The sequence below is a fragment of the Anopheles darlingi genome, chromosome 2 (genome assembly GCF_943734745.1).
Source record: "Anopheles darlingi chromosome 2, idAnoDarlMG_H_01, whole genome shotgun sequence".
Taxonomy (NCBI): Eukaryota; Metazoa; Arthropoda; class Insecta; order Diptera; family Culicidae; genus Anopheles; species Anopheles darlingi.
Window position 1 is genome coordinate 50684403 of NC_064874.1, and position 17500 is coordinate 50701902.

Below are 17500 nucleotides of genomic sequence, written 5' to 3' on the forward strand. Positions count from 1 at the left end.
GCATTTGGTTTTCAAATTCGGTTTATACTGTTCATCTTCTTATCCCTCGTGCGAGTTCGTACGCGGTGTGGTCTGCTGCGGCTTCAGGCAGACGCGGGAATAATGCGTGAGAAAATAATGAACCAACACAGGACACAGACAGCGCTGAATTCCCAATTTCTGGGTTCGACTGTCGTCTGGCTGGAATCGGCGGAGAAAGCTTCGATGATGTCGCCAAAGTGGTCGCTAGAAGATGTTTGACGCGACCCGACACCTCACCCCGGTCAATGCTGTACGTGGCGTTGTGCCGGTAATGGCCACAACCGCGTGACCCATCTTTGCAGTCGCCACCAACCACGGAGCACAGCGAACAGATGAAGATGATGATGATGGTGATGCGTTATGCAGGAATTTGTGCGTCGGAAAGGAGGAGGAATTTGCAAAGCGACGACGATGGAAGATGTGGGTCGCATGAAGAGGGGCATTGCGAGAGGACGGGCATTTGCATGCCAGGATATTCTACACTCTACCACCTGCCAGGCAAGTCATCTGATATCGCTTATCGGCACCAAAAGTGTCGTATTGTACTCCGTTTTTTTGGGGAAAGCTAGAAAACGGACAATGTAAAGCAGACCGTGCTTGCTTCCAGTTGAGCTTTCCAGCTCGGCTCGGCGAAGAGATGAATCATATCGTATCTGCACACACGCTTTGCGCCCATTGTTATCACTCATAACGGAGAAGGAAACTCGGATCAACAACTAGCAGCGCTCCAGCGTACGCTCCATTACCTAACAGTCGCTAATGAACTCGTATCGAATGGCAAAGCATGCGCTGGAAAAAAGGGGTGGAAACGTTCGGCAATCGCTATCACACATTATCCCTCCCTCGCGTTGCCCAGCAACGCACCTCATCGCTCTCACTGCAATCCAAGTGTACATGTGTGTTCGTGTTGGGCGGTTGCGAGGAGACCGGAACTAGAGCGAACGACGTGAGGAAACTTCCTAATCGAAGCCACCACTGACCACCGCTGCTGCCGTGCTCCGGTTCCATTGCGCCAAATCTCTCGCGTGCTGCTCGCGTCCCGCTGGAAAGAGGGCCACACCGCAGCCACCACCACCACCGCCGCCACCATGATTGCCGAAGAAGGATGCCGCATCAGCGCGCTATCGGCGATCCCTATCTAATCGCTTCGGAAGCGAGCATCTCTCGCGTTACGACAACGACAGACGCGTTCGTTGTTAGCCTTAAGCCAGCAGCAACCCTGGCCCCGGCTCCGGCTCCGGCTCCGGCCCGGCCAGCACCCGCCCAGTCCATGAATTAACACTTGCTAGTGCAATTAGAAAGTTCAGTGCGATATGCGTGCGTGCTATTTGAATTCACTTCACCACTGAAGGCCTTGGCGTGGCTGACCAACCTCCCCGGGGCCACCTTTGATGCGCTGGTCCATCATCCGGTGGTCGTCCCGGATCCTCAACCCAAACGGCCAATGAAGTACGTTCCGATGTTGTTTGATGTATTTACGTTTATTGCCTAATCTTGATTTCCTGTGAGCGTACGAGCGTTCGAAGCTGCTGCTCCTCCGCGCACTACAATCGGAACAGCTTTCTGTAGCCCCAATATGCAGCGCCCTCCCCGCCCTCCTCTTTCGCTCTCTCCAGCAACCGCACACGATCCTCTGTTGGGCGAGGTCAATAACGCTCTCGCTCTAAGCACACTCTAAGTGCTTCCGCAACGCGCGAAGAGCGTTTTCACTCTCGTTTTTCACGCTTATCGAAATGAAAAATCCAACTTCGACATCGTGACAGCCAAACGGTGGCGCAGATGGCACAGCTTTCACGCAAAAGCGTTTATTTGTGTAGGAATCGAAGGCCTTAGGCGCTACGACTGTCAGAACTCCGCCGCCCGGCCGCCGTCAGCCCCGGCGATCGATCGGTTGAGGTCAGTGAACAGCAAAAGCAGAAGTGATCGCAGTCTCCGGCAAAGATCGCTTTCTACGGTTCTGTTCTGCCACCATTTGGTCCTCCGCTAAGCGAGGGGTCGCTCCACAATAGGGCGTCAGCGTTCCCCACAAGAAGAAAAACCAGAATGACAAAGCGAGAGAGAGAGAGAAACCGTGGGGACGAAAGCGTGGAAAATTGCTGTCGTGCTACGTGCGATCGTACGGCCACGATAAAGCCCTCGTCAACTGCTACGTCTAGCAATAATTATGCTCCTCTATTGGGGCAGTACGGTGTCGATGCCGTGGGTCCGTGGTGCCGTGGTGTGGAGCGGTAGTTTGTTTCAAAATCAATTCCAGTTTAGGCTCTGAACACCCCTCCAAACAGGGAGCCGAAAACAGGTGAAACTTTCTCAAGTTCAAGATTCCGGCCTCCGTCTATTTCGTGTCTCTCTTTCTCCCGGGCCCGCCGACAGAATCCCGAAGAAGGCTGTCAGAAGGATCGGAAGAAAACGGCCCTTTTTCCCTTTTTGTTCCTTCACCCCTTAGTCTTATCGTAAAATCCGATTTCTATCATCCCTATGAACCGCATCCATGATGTTTCCCCGGGATTTGAGGTTTCTGGAACGTTTCTACACCAAAGCGATCCTCGTGTAGCGCTCAAACCGTTGGAACACACAGAGATGCGTGCCAGTCTGCCATGACAGTGCGCTCTAGTGGGACCGTTTGCTAGATCGAATCGAGCTGAACCACCGGGTCTGCTCTTTCCCTAATCCCGATCGATATCGAGGTCAATGGCATCTCGATCCAGAGAGTGAAAATAATGCTCCAGCCGTCCTTTACCACGTTTGACCCCACGGAGCGACCCGGGTGAGCGACCTGCGACATGATGTCCATCGTCAAATGATCATATTTATTTTCTCGAATAATTTCGACGGAGCGACTCAGTGCTTGCGGCTGTGCTAGGTCCTGTTTCATTCGAGGCCCATCGAACGATGCATAAATCGATTCTTTTAACTGCCATCATCTAAATGGCCAATCGGGCAGAGAGGGCATTGAGATTGGTATGTAAACACTTTCGATCACTACAAGCCGGTCCTAGAAACCCCCTCGAGAGAGAGGGGCATCGATGACCGGGCGAATAATGTTCACCAAGGGGCGGGCCCCGCATTGTCCCCAAGGTTGTGAACCTTTCGTGCTGTTGAGGAACAAGAAAACAAGAAGGAAGGAGGGTTACACAGGTTGATTAGCGATGAAGAGGCTCACCATCAGCTAAACGTTCGCTTTCTTCGTTTTAAACAGCCATATTGTTGGCAGATTGATTGAAGCTCTCGAAGCCGACTCTTCCATTTGCTTGCAGATTCGCTTGATGAGATGGAAAGTGAAATAAAAATATTCAAACATTACCACCGGTAATGAAGAGGTAAACAGTTGCAACAAAACGATCGCTTGAGCTATCCGTAGATTAAACCCGATTGGTTTGTGTGCATGCGCATCGAAAGTTTGTTCGTTAGCTTGTCTTTTCTCCCGGTTGGGGCTGGATACCGATTAGTACATTTATGGCACTCAGATAATATCCGTATTGCAATATTAAATAGGATTAGGGATCTTGCATTCATTCAAAGGTTGTATTCAAACACGTTGGAAATCTATTAGGCGGTACACTACAATAATAATTTGCCAAATGTAAGCCCCTTACTAAAATATTAGCCTAGACTTGTTACTTTTTTATTGCAGTTCTCTAATCACTGTCTTAGCATTACTACGTAATTAACTTGGTTTCTTGATATAAGCAAACGTATGGTAATATTTTTGAACTAGAGCATCAAATACGAGTAGGAACAAAGGTCGTGCATATTTTTTGGGATGTTGATACACAGTGGAAACGAAAATAATATCTTCTTTCTTCCAATTTAAGAATTTTCCGCATTGTTATCCGAATATCTGATGATGTGGATGCTTGAAAAATATGATGGCCCAATTTTACTACCAAAATCTATTGAAGTAAGATGTAAGAGTGCATTTAATTTAACAGCAACGTCTGGTAATATCAACCGTTTAGCTTGATTTTAAGACGATAAAATGGATTCTTGTAATAATATTTTCAATTAAAACAAATCCACTATTTTTATTTGGGTATAGTAATATTTATTTGGGAGTAACTTGCTCGTTGTACACTCCTCGTCTTAATATCAAGTATATGTACATTCCAAATTATCTTTCGTTACATGAAAGCGATACAAAAATGGCAATCAAGCTTAATAGCTATCGATACAACAGCAACCTAATCCCGGAGAACTAAATCATGGATCGAAACATGTAAGCTCCAGGAATGGGCTAGAAATTACATCTTCAACAAACCCATAAACTATCCGTCCCTCAAATGAGAGAGTCTGGTGTAGACCACGCCGATATTTAGCATAATTGATGCAAGCAAGCAGAAAGCCATCGAAGCTCCTCTCTCTCTCTCTCTCTGCCAACGCCCCTTCCGACCGCTGGCCGCGTGTGTTTGCAATTGAATCTTGCCGCGATCTCCGCGGCCGTTCGCTGATTAACGACTGCAATTTACCGTCACCTCCAAACCTGTCAAACCCAACCCATTGGCTCATTCATCGGAAAGTGAAACAAGAAGAAAAAAAAAACACAACGCTGTGTCCGATAGGGCCGCTCCAGGGGCGCAGTCTTTTCGGAAGGGCGAAAAAACCGAACCTCCATCGCATGGGCCCATCAATCCTCCGCTCTGCCGCTGGCTGACCGACCATCGGCCACCCTGGCCGCCTTGTCGATTGGCAGGGTGCACATTTTGAGATGCACTTTTCTGTCACCTTTTCGCTGCTCGTCTGTGCATCGCCTGCCTGCCATTTACTGTTCATTTTGCCTGATCTCCCTGATCGCCAACACGGAAACGCTTCTTCGCTGCTTCTCGCTGGGAGTGCAGCGCACAACAAAAGATCGCAACGAAAGCGACGAACCCTTCCGGGGTTGGCATGCGAGCCTGGCGGTGGTGCCACAATCGAGTTTTAAATTTCGCTGCACGTTCCCGACCATCCAGCACGCGTGTGTGTGTGTCGGGTGTAGGGTGTAGGACATAAATCAAATTTCTCTTCAACTGACCTCGCCCGACCACAACCGATCCGGCGATGCATCTTCAGGCTTGGCCGTGCATCACAGGTCAAAGCGCAGCCTCGCCTCAAGTGCATTGCAGTGCAGTGCAGTGCAAGTGAACCGTCAGTCACTCGCCGAGTGGGCCAGAGAAAACGAAATCGACCCGACCTGCCGGTCGATTGCTTTTCGATCCTGAGGGTCCCCCGATCGCGGCCCGATCGTTCGCTGATTGACCCTTTTGGCGGGCGCTGCGTGCCTGCGTGTGAAGAAAACAAAAATTAAAAATCGCTTGAGCGAAGGAATTTAAAAAATTTCTCACAATCTCACCCCACTCTCAGCCACTCCGCCTCTCGTGCCTTCGATCGTCCATCGATCGCGTTGGACGGCGCAGAGATAAACGATGACATTTATTCAAATATTCCCTCAACGACACGTGGCTCGCTGGTACGGATGGATGGATCAGTGGAAGAGGGACGGACGAACGGTTTGATTTGAAGCTTGATTTTCATACTTTTGCCACGAGAAACATTATGATTACGGTTGTGTCGTTTTGCAGTCTGCAGATGAATTTCGAATCGAAAGATAACTCTCAAAATAGGGCTTCTTTCTATTAGACAGTCATTATTTGCTCATTTCGACAGAAAAGTATGCAAATCACTTTCTCTGTTGGTGAGACACACACACACAAACACTTGTTGCTCACCTTTTCCCCCCTTCTAAGACCTCGTGTGACGCGTTTAAGAGCCATCTCTTGTACGCCGAGTACACATTTTTATCACGCCAACCGGAGCTAATCTTCTCCGCACCGCCACATGGCCACAGGGCTTCGGTTGCCGTATCGGAAGATGATAATTGTATTCAAAACCATAATGGTCCCAGTGGAGGGTGAGGTGGGAGGGTGGAGAGACAAGTGTCTCGCGACGCTGACCCATTTTTTCGCATGGCAACGCATTTCGGTCACGCAGCACACATTCCTGGTGGAACCGAAGGAATTCGTGTGGATGGCGTCGTTGATCGAACATTCCCCCTCATCTCATCCAGAATCCCCAGCTCAAGGGGCCGACCGATAGCGTTAAGATCGTTTTTTCTCTCCGACGCTCTCTCTCCCTCTCTCTCTCTCTCTTTCTCTCTCTCTCTCTCTCTCCGTGTTTCTCTTCATTCATGGGCCTAACGAGCCGAGAAGAGTGGTTCGAACAACGCCTTAAGATGGCAGATGAAACAACGTCGAGGCGTTCGTCTCTGAGACTCCAAAACTTTCTCCCAAGGCAAACAATCGAAGTATGCGTCGATCGGCTCATGGCCGTGTCACTGACCACCTTAAGCACCTTGAGAACCACCACCGGTAGGAAGAATCGTACCGTCTGTTGGGATCATTACCGGCACTATCCGTACCGTTGCCTACCTGTATCCGGACAGTCCGGGGAAGCGCATATGCAACACCGTATCAGCTTCATTCCGCTACATATTGCGCACGGCGAATGGGGAAATGGTGCTTTCTTCCAGCGCGCACCGTAATGGCGTCATTCCAGATTACAAAATCGATCAACCGAGTTAGGTAATCTGCTGCGACTTCAGCGACTGACCGACCGACCGACCGGCCGACCCAGCGGGGACCGTGCATCTCTGTTGTGGGTCGACCGGAGGTTCATCGTCACGATCGTTAAAACGGATGACGATGGTCACACTAAACCAACCCGGGATGCAGGGGCGAAGAAGTGGCGCAAAAAAAAACAGACGACCGGGAAGACTCGTTCCCGGCGGCTGCAAACGTTTAGTGAAAGTGTGCAAGGTAGTCCACGGTAGCAGCGTTCCAAAGTCTGCGGTCATCGCTACAAGCCACTCCATCCCTTCCTCCTCATCCTGTGAAAATGACGAACAACACAACCTCTCGTCATCTCAGGGTCAGTTGGTAACCGATTCACTCCGCGGTCACAACGAGCGAGCGAGCGAAATCCGGGTAACCGGACCACATCCGCACGGCCTCACAGAGAGCCGGACGCTTCCGGATGAATGGCGTTCGTTTCGCGGAAGAGGACGTGGAAGGATCGCACCAATACTACGCTTTCTGTGACGCGTTTGTCCCACTTTCGATCGCCTTGTATGTGATGCCGGTGGATTCGTAATTTGCGAATCAAATACGGCTACGCCATTGATTCATTGTTCAAAAGTCTGGTATTTCGTTGACATGAATTCCAGCGCGCAATTAGCAGGATGATCGTGTCACGTATCTGTGGGAAGCGAAGCATTTGGGTGAAGAACCTTTTTGGCGACACCCCGGTCGGTTGAGCCCGATTTACAATTCAGTGAATCGCCTTATTAGAATGTCACTTTCACTTGGCCATGAGCGGAAAGCGGAAGCGGAAGCGCAAGCGGACAAGAGGAAAGTCTGCCAAAATGAAACCGCCAGATGGTCAAGATGAAGATGATGCATAATCTTTCTCCCAGTCCGATCCGTCAGTCTGATTTCGTTTTTGAAACAATGCCCTATCATATTCCGCGGTGTTCAGCTCACTTATCAGTGTCACACAGACATTCAGTTGCTTTTGGGCTGTTTAAGCATTGTTTTGTGGTTATTTACAAATGATAAAATAAAACCATATATTTAAATAGCGATTACGGCTTTGGAGAAATTCAAAACAGATTTGAAATACTACCTCGAGGTGCAGCAACAGCATGGCTTTAGCCACACCTCGGCAAAGGTCGACCGGATCTGTGGGGATTTGTGAAAGTGTCACCGGTAACATGGACCTGGACCTGCAGCGAGTAAGTGTTGGTCATTTTCACGTATCCATCACAAGTGCATGCACGTGTCCGGCCGGTGCACCATCGATGTTCCAGAGGCCGGGCAGGGTTGTGGTTGTGTTTGTTGGTTTACGAAAAAGTGAAATGTGGATATTTGAACAATTGAGTTGAGTAATCGTTCGTAGGAAAAAACGGGGCGCATCTCACAGCTTTACATTTCCATATGTACTCACACTTCCGGCACGTTGCTTCGCTAAGGAACGAGAAAGCGCGTAGTGTGTAGTGTTGTAACTATTTAAATGAGTCAAAGCTGCCGACTTCTTACCTTCGACTTCCCATTCACAGTCCCTGTCGCAAGAGATGTTAGTTAGTTGGCCGAATGGGCCATATATTTCAACGGAGAGTGCAACACTTAGTGACAAGAAATCAGCATTACATATGACCTAGCCAGCCTGATAGAACAAGTTAAAGAAAACACCCCGTTTCTTGTGGTGCGAACCGGAGCCGATAGTAGCAGGCTAAAGAAAGCCAATCAAAAGCTTGCTTTGTTTTTATATCATTCCTCCCCAGTTCCCCAGACCCACTTCAATGCCACTGCGGCCTATTCTATGCAGAACCCGCGGTCCTGGTTTCTTCTTCCTGCAAAGCGTAATTTTAATAAATAAATAAATATTTACGGTGGGCTACATGCATACGCGCTTATGCACAGCTTATGCAAATGAGTTTTCGAAAGCGATGGGATTTCTCTTCGGATACGCTTTGTTCTCCGTCAGTTTGATGTCAATCGCTTCGCGGAAGCTTAGCTTGATGTTCGACGCGTAAATGCCTTCTCATGTTTGGCTTCCTCTTCTGTTGAACCACAAACATCATCCCATCTCCACTCCCCTCCCTACGGTCACGATCCTTTTGGCCCCTTAGTCGGGCTGTAGGGCTAGAACTTTCGCTTTCTCCTGTTCATCAAGTGCTGGCGTCCACCGGTCGCCGCATAATCACCAAGAACCGCCCCATACTGACTGTGATCGGTGAAGGTAGGAGACGATGCAGGCTGCGTGCGTTCCTGGTGATAGTGATCGGTCTGGTAATCATGTTGCTGCTGCTGCTGCGGCTGCTGCTGGCTGGAATCACCCCATCCACCGTAACTGCCATTGTAGACCTCGTAACGTTTGGGTTGCTCGCCTCGATTCCAGCCACTCCAACCGTTCCATTCATCCTTCCGATCGAACTGCAGCTCATCGGCATCGTCGAAGAACTGTTCCACATTCGGTGATGCCCCACCACCGAACGATGGTGTCGTTGCATCGAAATGAAAGTGGTTGCTCTCGTAGCCGAGTGGAATGTACTTGCCACCAAAGTCCGCCATCTGCTGGTGCGTATGCTGGATCGAGTGGTCCGTGCCGGCGAACTGGTCGAACTGATCGAACGACAAGGCAGGTTTCGACGTGCTCGTTGCTCCCGACGTCAGCGGTGGTAGCTTCAGCTTACTGGCCGGAACCTTCTGCTGCTGATGCTTCTTGTGGAAGCCCGCCTCCTTGCGTATCGGAATGTGTACCACTTCCAGCTTACTGCTCTCACTCTTATCGCTACTATGTGGCTGCTGCAATAGTAGCTTCAACGCGATCAACGACGACACCAGCAGGGACTTCTTGCTCAGCAGCAACGAGAACGCCGTCGCCATCACCAGCTTCTTCAGCAGAAAGTGCAGCAGCAGGGCCTTGAGCGCCAAAATGCCCATTCCGATCGGGACCGCCTTCTTCATATGCTTCTTCCAGCCTTTTCGCTTCTGCTTGCGATGCTTTTTGCCCTTTTTACCCTTCTTTCCCTTCTTGCCCTTCTTGTTGCCACCGTCCTCAATGCTGATCGAGAATGATCCGTCATCGTGACCTCCGCCGCCGCCAGCGACGACGATATTATTATTGCTGCCGCCACCACCGCCCTTCTTACGACCTAGAGAAAGAAGATGAAAAGAACGCAAACATAAGATGCCTATCAACGGACGCATTGAGGTGAAAAATTTTAATCATCCAAAACCACCCCAACCCCCTGAGCGCCCACACGGGAAGATTTATGCACATTAAATCCAATCCTTCGGTCTCATGGCTCCCGGAAAATGCGCTTCTGGTTGATAGTGAGCCGCAATTGCTCTCAAGCGTTTAGCAGGCAATAACTTAAACCATTGTTAAGGCACACCTGGAACCGTTCATGCTGCTGATCGTGATCGTCAGCAACGAATAGCATCCATTTACCATTTACCATTTCTAAGCAATCACGCGTGCACAAGACTTCAAGACGCGTGCGTGTTAGAGACGAATGGGCGAACCGTTAGACCGTGCTCAGAAAGCGTCACAGTCAAAATACCGTGTTTGGTGCAACGCGCAACTATCACACACAAGACCTATTGCAATTATGTATCTTAAAAAGCCATAATGCTGAAGCATGTCGGTATCAAATTATCGATTCACCGAAAATTATATGCGAATAAAGCTCACGCGAACGCATCTCAATGAGTTCAGCGATATTCAATTCCATTTTTTCTACTGTGTTGCGAAGAAAACATCATTTCATCACAAAACGGTCCTCTTGTATTCACTCCGAATTGTTTGTTGTATGACACCATTCTAGCACCATGTAGAACACCATAGCCCCAACGCCATCACCAAAATCACCTTCTGCAATAGCCGACAAATCCTGACCCGGTTCTAGCGTGGATTCCAGCGACGATTCTTCTACTTCCGATGATTGCTCTTCCTTATCTTGGGTGGCGCCTCTTTTCACTTCACTCATCTTTATCAAGCCATGTTGTATGGCCAGATCCCGAAGTGATCGCAGATTTTTACGGATATCGTCACCCCGTAAATTCGTTATCCTTCTCAATACATCCAAATATGTCACACTTCCCACGGATGTATCGTTGTTGGTGGCACTGCCTAACGCAACCACTACCAATACCCCGAACAGTAATAGCAAAAACCGCCTCAACATGGTACTCGGTAGGTCCTTTTTTTGAGCGAATTTCAACCGATTCCGGTCCGAAGGAACAGTTGCAAGTCCGGTCTGCACTGGTTAGTAATCGCCGATGAACTAAAATGGCAAAACTTCAACATTCGATAAAGCCTATCAGGGAGAAACGGCTAACGATGGTTTTTGCTCTGCTGCTGCTACCGTGGTTTGAGCCCGATCTTCCACAGTTTCCAGCCGGACTCACTCAACCGGAGAACCTACACGCAATCGTTGGCACAACGGGGGCAGCAAATGCACATCTTTGCGTTACGCAATTGTGGGATCGTTAATTGGAAACCCATTTACAACGCTGATAAGAAAACCCAGACACACGCAGCCTGGCCAGCCGGGCCCTTGCCGCTCAACCAAGACCGCAAAAGCGAAGGGGTGCGAGCGCGTGCGAGAGTTGGTCAATGAAGAAAAATGAAGAACATGCCACGAATGATCACTGACATTGTTTCGCATAATGAGAGAACTGTGTTCTGAATGTATTCCACCATTTCCGTTATTTTTCCTCCTTTAGATCCAGCAAGCGGACGAACGCTTTTGCCTGCAGACACGGCGTGAAAGTGATGCCAACTTGCTTATTCTGTTATGATACGTACAGCTTCCTTTTTTTTTGTACTCGCGTTCGCGATCTCGTTTTCCAATATTAATCGGGCGTTTACTAAAGTGCGTGCTAAAGCATGGGCATTTAAACCGCAGAAACATTTATGACACCCTTTATCCGCGACTTATCAGTCTGAATCGTATCAGGCTTAAACAAGGAAAGTGAAATGGTTGGCATAGTTGTTGAGACATTTAAACATGGTTCATACTTTCAGTAACTATGAATTTGGATGATAATTTAGAAATATGGGTTCTGTTGTGATGGATTATTGGTATTGTTCTCTGCTCGATGATTTGCATAGTCATTCAATGATTTCGATTCCTTTAGCATACCATTTCATGTGCCGATCATTTATGAAATTTTGAATAAATTGAAGGAAACAATTCTGGATCATGAATTCCGATGAGGTCTTTGGTACTTTGTCAACCACGAGCCATTTAAACGAGTCCTTAAACAGTCAAAGGCTTTGCCATATCGTTACTGCAGATGTAAGATTCTCATGGAAGACGTCGATTCATCATTAAAAAATTACAAAATCAGTTATACCTACCATCAAATAAGTCACACAGTTCTTTCTTTGCGAAATAAATTAAAACTATAAACAACAAAGCAATAATTTGTGACTATAACATATTTAATTCAACGATATTGCATAATACCCGTTTTAAGTCAATACCACGTTCGGTTTTGTTTTAAACCATAAATTGTATCAATATCTAAATTGAAAACCAATTTCAAATAAAGGAGGAAAACAATATTACTTCCGTGTAATCGCTTTTTGTCCCTCATTGTCAAATAGATCGAAAAAGTGTGTGGCCCGCCCATCATTGGGGACACGGCCAATTCTTTCCTTATATTCTTCTATATTTCCTGGTATGATATAATTAATAATATTATTTTTTTAATTACCCCGAAGGACCGGGCGTTCATCCTCAGTTGTCACAAGAGCTATTATGGTTCCCTTTTCGAAATTTTTTACATCTTTGGCTTTGTGTCTGGGGGTTTTTATAATAAACAATAAAGCCTCTGTGCTGAGCGTTAATCTCTAACGAATATTAGCGTACCTTGCATGTGCCCTTCCCACATCAATTCTAAAAGCAGCAAACGCCTTTTGCAAGTCCTGTTTTACACAGCTAACCATACCCACGGTTCCTGTCACTCTTATTTTAACATCTCTTGGGCCATAGATGTATAGTTACCAGGGGCCGGTGAGTGCTAAAGGGATGGTTAGTAACCCTTCACTCCCTTATTTCTCCCCTCTCTAACACTTAACTGATGAAAACCTTAATTACTCCGCATGTTATAAACCGAATTTCTTCTAAATTTGCACAATTATTCTTATCGGACAATAGAAAGGGCGTGCATCTATACAATCCCAATCCTACGACAATATGGGTTTCGTATGTTAGCTTTCGGAGGTCTTAAATCGATTGGCTTCACTTAAGCCTCTTTTTCTAGCTTCTTTCTTAGCGTAGCTAGTTGTTAATAAACATACGGCTCGTCCGTCCTTATATATATGTAGAAACAATATCATCATCATCATTCATCATCGATCGATTTGATCATCATCATCATCCATCATCATTCTTCATCAGGATCATCGGGTCATTCAGCTGTTGCCCGTGCAGGTGCCGTGCACAAAGATACGCTAGAAAGTAGGCCAGGCCGGGCAATCATACGCCTGAAGTTAGGCTGGAGAGCCACAGTGCCATGCAGCCCATTTTCACTAGCATTTTCTTTTTTTTGATGAAAATTTTGTTTCTTTGGGAAAAATTATTATATTTTATAAACTACATTAACAATCAACTACCTAAAAACATACACACTTTTCAATAAAATGTCTACAAAAAGATACATTAATAACGAAAAAAGATCTATCTAGAAAGGCAATGGAAGTGGAGGTGGAAATTAAAAGATTCCTTACTATTGAATTGCAGGAAACTAACTCTGCTGAAACGAATGAAAAGATACTCCAGCTCACAAAAGTGATGGTGATCTATTCACCCATTACTCCATCGTTTATGATTTCTTCAAGAGTCAGCTTATCGTTCGCTGCATGGCGTTGCTCGGTTTCTGGGGACCCTAGTTCTACTGCCGGCTTGGATGGTCTGGGGTCTGGTGGTCGCCAATTAGGGGTGTTGTCCTTCGACTGTGGCTTGAGAAGATCCCCCTGTCGATCTCCGTCTCGGATCTTTATCTCGCATTTGAGGCTCTTTTAATAGTAAAATATGTCCCCATCCATCGAGGATGTGCGGTCTCCCCTGATTGCCATGACCGACCATGTGTATCCATGATGGTCAAAGTATTACCGATTAACAAAAGCACCTCGTCCACCGTGCCTCTAAGGCCCGGTGCAAGAACCACAAAAAACTGTTTAATTCGCGGAGGTGAGGCGGAAAATCGTCGCATTTTCCCGGAAAACCGAGCATCAATGAGCATATACAGATTTTTGGAAAAATCGTTACAACACCCTTACCTTTCACTAGTAAGAAAACGTTCCCATCCGCTGAAATTGTTTCATTAATCACTCAAAAACGTGTTTTAATGCTATAATTGGACGAAGCCCTCTTATCCGCGTTCGAAAGGAGAGTTCTAAAAAGAAAATTTGGCCCCGTGTGTAAGGAGGGATGATGGAGAAGCCGATGTAGAACGGAACGGAGTGGTACTTTTAACCTGAGTCAGTGTCGTAAATTTGAGCACATAGCTTTAGAGCATGTGGCACAAGTACTTAGCTACCGGTATGCTGTGCAACGACCTTGTGAGCGCCAGCCAGGTAGTCTTATTGAATGCGATCTTGACGTCTCTTGTGACAAACTCCAGATCGACCTTGGCAAACCGGATAACGATCTTCTCTCGATCTTTTTAACGGAACAGACAACAATCGAACAACGGTGGGCGCACCGGAAGCCAGGAGGACGACCGGACCACCCTTCAGAACTACCAACCGCTCCGACCAAATCCCTGCTCTCCGGTGTGCTGGGGGTTTCGTTCGATCCGATCCGATGGACGTTGTGTCGAGCTGCTACTCTCAGAAACCATGGAAGTATGAAAACATGATTCTTTGAAATACCTTATTTTCTTTTTCACTGGCGATGACCACCAGCCGTCATCGCTGATGAGGAGAATAAATGCTGTTTCTACAAAGCTCAGGTGTAATATCAAGTCCATCGAGGAAATAAAACCTATCACCTTCCTCTTCACAGCCCAGATTGCATAGCCTGTGTTTCGCTATGATAAGAATAGAAAATCTGGCACGATATGTTGCAAGGATCGATCCCACTTGGATTCGTCATTAAGAATGGAGACAACCATAGTGACTGCTAAAAATGTGTGGCACATGGAACCACTTATAGAGGACAAATGTTCAGACATAAATGCTGTACCGTTCTAATGCCCTAGAAAGTCAGATAGTTAACCATTCTTATAACCGCGATTTCAATGGCTTAAGGCTTTGGTTATTTCAAGTCAAAAAAGAGCTTATTTTTGACGATTTTTAGTGAAGAAACCAGTCAACTTTAAATTTTCAAAATAATTTTATATTAAACTACAACAAAACTACGTTCATGGCAACCAATCTAGAAAGGCAAGTTTGCAAAAATGTACTTTTTGCGCTGCCCATCGTAGCCACGTGCTGGGTCATTAGAAATATAAAAATTCATATTCTTTTGTTAGATTATAAGTTTATCCAGGTAGCCCCCTCGAGTTTTTATAGAACTTCCCATTTTTAGATTTTTGACAGTTTTTTGAAGTTGAAAAAGTGATGCTTTTTTGGATGATGCCTCAAAAAACGAGTTTTACATAACTAAAAAAATTATTAAAAAAAACTATTAACAATTTTTACAAAATCTTGACGGCGCTACCTGGCAAATAGTGTACAGATGATGTATTTAAAATTTCAAATCGATCGGTTAAGTAGTTTTTATGCTACGATGGGCACCGACATTGAAAACGCAGGTTTTGGGAATCGTGATTCAAAGTTGCGTGATGCATTGAGCCTTGTATGAAAGGTGTATTTTCAAAAATCAATATCTTTGACAATTTTACTTCGATTGATCTCGAAATTTCACACAATACTCTTGAAAGGATAAGCACTCATAAAAATGTAAAAAGTAAATGCGGAGGAATAAAATAAAATACCGAAGTCCCCCCTTAACGTAGAGATCATGTGCTACGATGTCCTAGTACGTAAGCCAATGTCCTAAAATTGAGAGTGATACAAGTCACAATAGCACTAAACGTTCAGCTTACAAAATTAATGCTAGCATTTAGACCTTTATTTGTAACACACGTTAAAATTATTTTGAAAAAGGAAAAGGAATTATTTTAGAAAATCGCTTATAAATCATAAATCCTTTCAATCTCAGTGTGATCTCAATTTTAAATACACTCAATTTGAAATTTAACAAATTTTGGAATTTTCTATGAAGCATACATACCTGCCAATGTTTGCGCCATTAATTAAAAGGACATTTATTATGAAACCGTGTCCAGACGATGACGAATGTTGGAGAATTTCTCGACGAGAACTTCGCAAACAAACGTCATCCCATACAAATCCGGCGAGAAGTTATCGCGATAACTGCAATGCACGTCTAGCAAGCGAGCAAGGGAGAACGAGCGAGAACTTCTTTTGGAGCTGTCAAATCGTATGTAAACAGTAGGGCGAGAAAGTTATCGCGATAACTTTGCTGCTTGTTTGGACGCAGTTTGATATTTAGTAATTATTTGCATCGTGGGCTACATATGTATGTCACCGGTATACATCATAGTGTTAGATAAATATAAAGTTTATCGGCAACAGATGCGTGCCGTTTCTGTCGCCGTTCTTCAACAATCAACGCCCTACATACCGTTCTGAAATTCACGTTGACCCAGTTTGATACTTACCATGCTAGCTTCCGATGGCTTTGACAGTTCAAACAATTGAATCCCATTTCCTTTCCGTCGAGGAGTAATCATTCAATCGATTGTTTCTTTTTGGGGTTTTAATTATCTACACTTTTCATTCGTCTTTCATCTCACATTTCATTGTTCCTCTTCATGCGTTCATAGAGCTTGTGAGCCACGAACCATGAGCATTTAATTTTTGCTTCATCATGCACCTCTATTGAAAGTATGAAATAAATAAAACCGTGTTTTTACATCAATCCTAACTTAACCTAACATTTTTGGCCCTAGCAGCGGGACCAAATGCGTAGCTAACAGGAGAAGTGAAAGGTTAGTTCGAGCCTTTGAGTCTGCTAAAATTACAGGTTCTAGGCTCAACGTGGATCTGCATTTCTCTTCGGAGAGCTCAATTGAGTGGCAATCGAAAACTACAGTCAACTACATTGATCTTTCCCTAATTGTTCTCTTGCCGACCCAAAATGTCCGTTAAAACTACGAAAATCGATAATAAATTAGAGGACGAAAAGGGCCGGACCGACGGTGCGTTGTTCAGCTTCCAAAACTGAAAAAACAATCGGAAAAGAAAAAGCAAAATCATTACCACATTATACTGCTCTTCGTATCGTTTTTTTTATTATGCTTGTGCCTTTGTAGTCCAGCAAAAGTACCGCTTGGTTTCTTTTTGGCCCACATTTCGAGATTGTTACGCTTACCCATTGATCAGTGATCGAATGATGACAGTTTAGTACTTCTTCAGACTGACGACGGCAGTGAAGAGGGCAAAGAAGAAGCCGGCCAGTCCAGCTGATTTCACCAGCAATATCAGGCCACCAATGATGGCCGGAACCAGTGCCAGGAACTTTATTTTGTACGCCAGCAACAATGGAATCAAAAACTTTTTGTATTTTTTCTTAATGTGGAACTTCTTCTTCCTCGCTTCCGCGCTCTTGACGCCATCGGCGTCGATCGTCGTTTGTGATTCGGGGTCCAGGTCGGCTTCCATGTCATCGGTGGAGGCGGAAACGTCTGAAAAGATAGGTAGCGATCGTATAAGGCAGCGCTCATCTTCATCAGCAGCCGGTTTACGGGAGAAGAACTAGGAACGGTGCTAGGATGTAACCCTATGATCATCGTCCGCATGCGTACACGTCAAATGGTAGCTTCCGACGCACAGAATGACCTCAATTAATGCGCTTTCGCGGCCTGGCACGCATTTCGTGGCGCAATTAAATCGTGGGTCATTA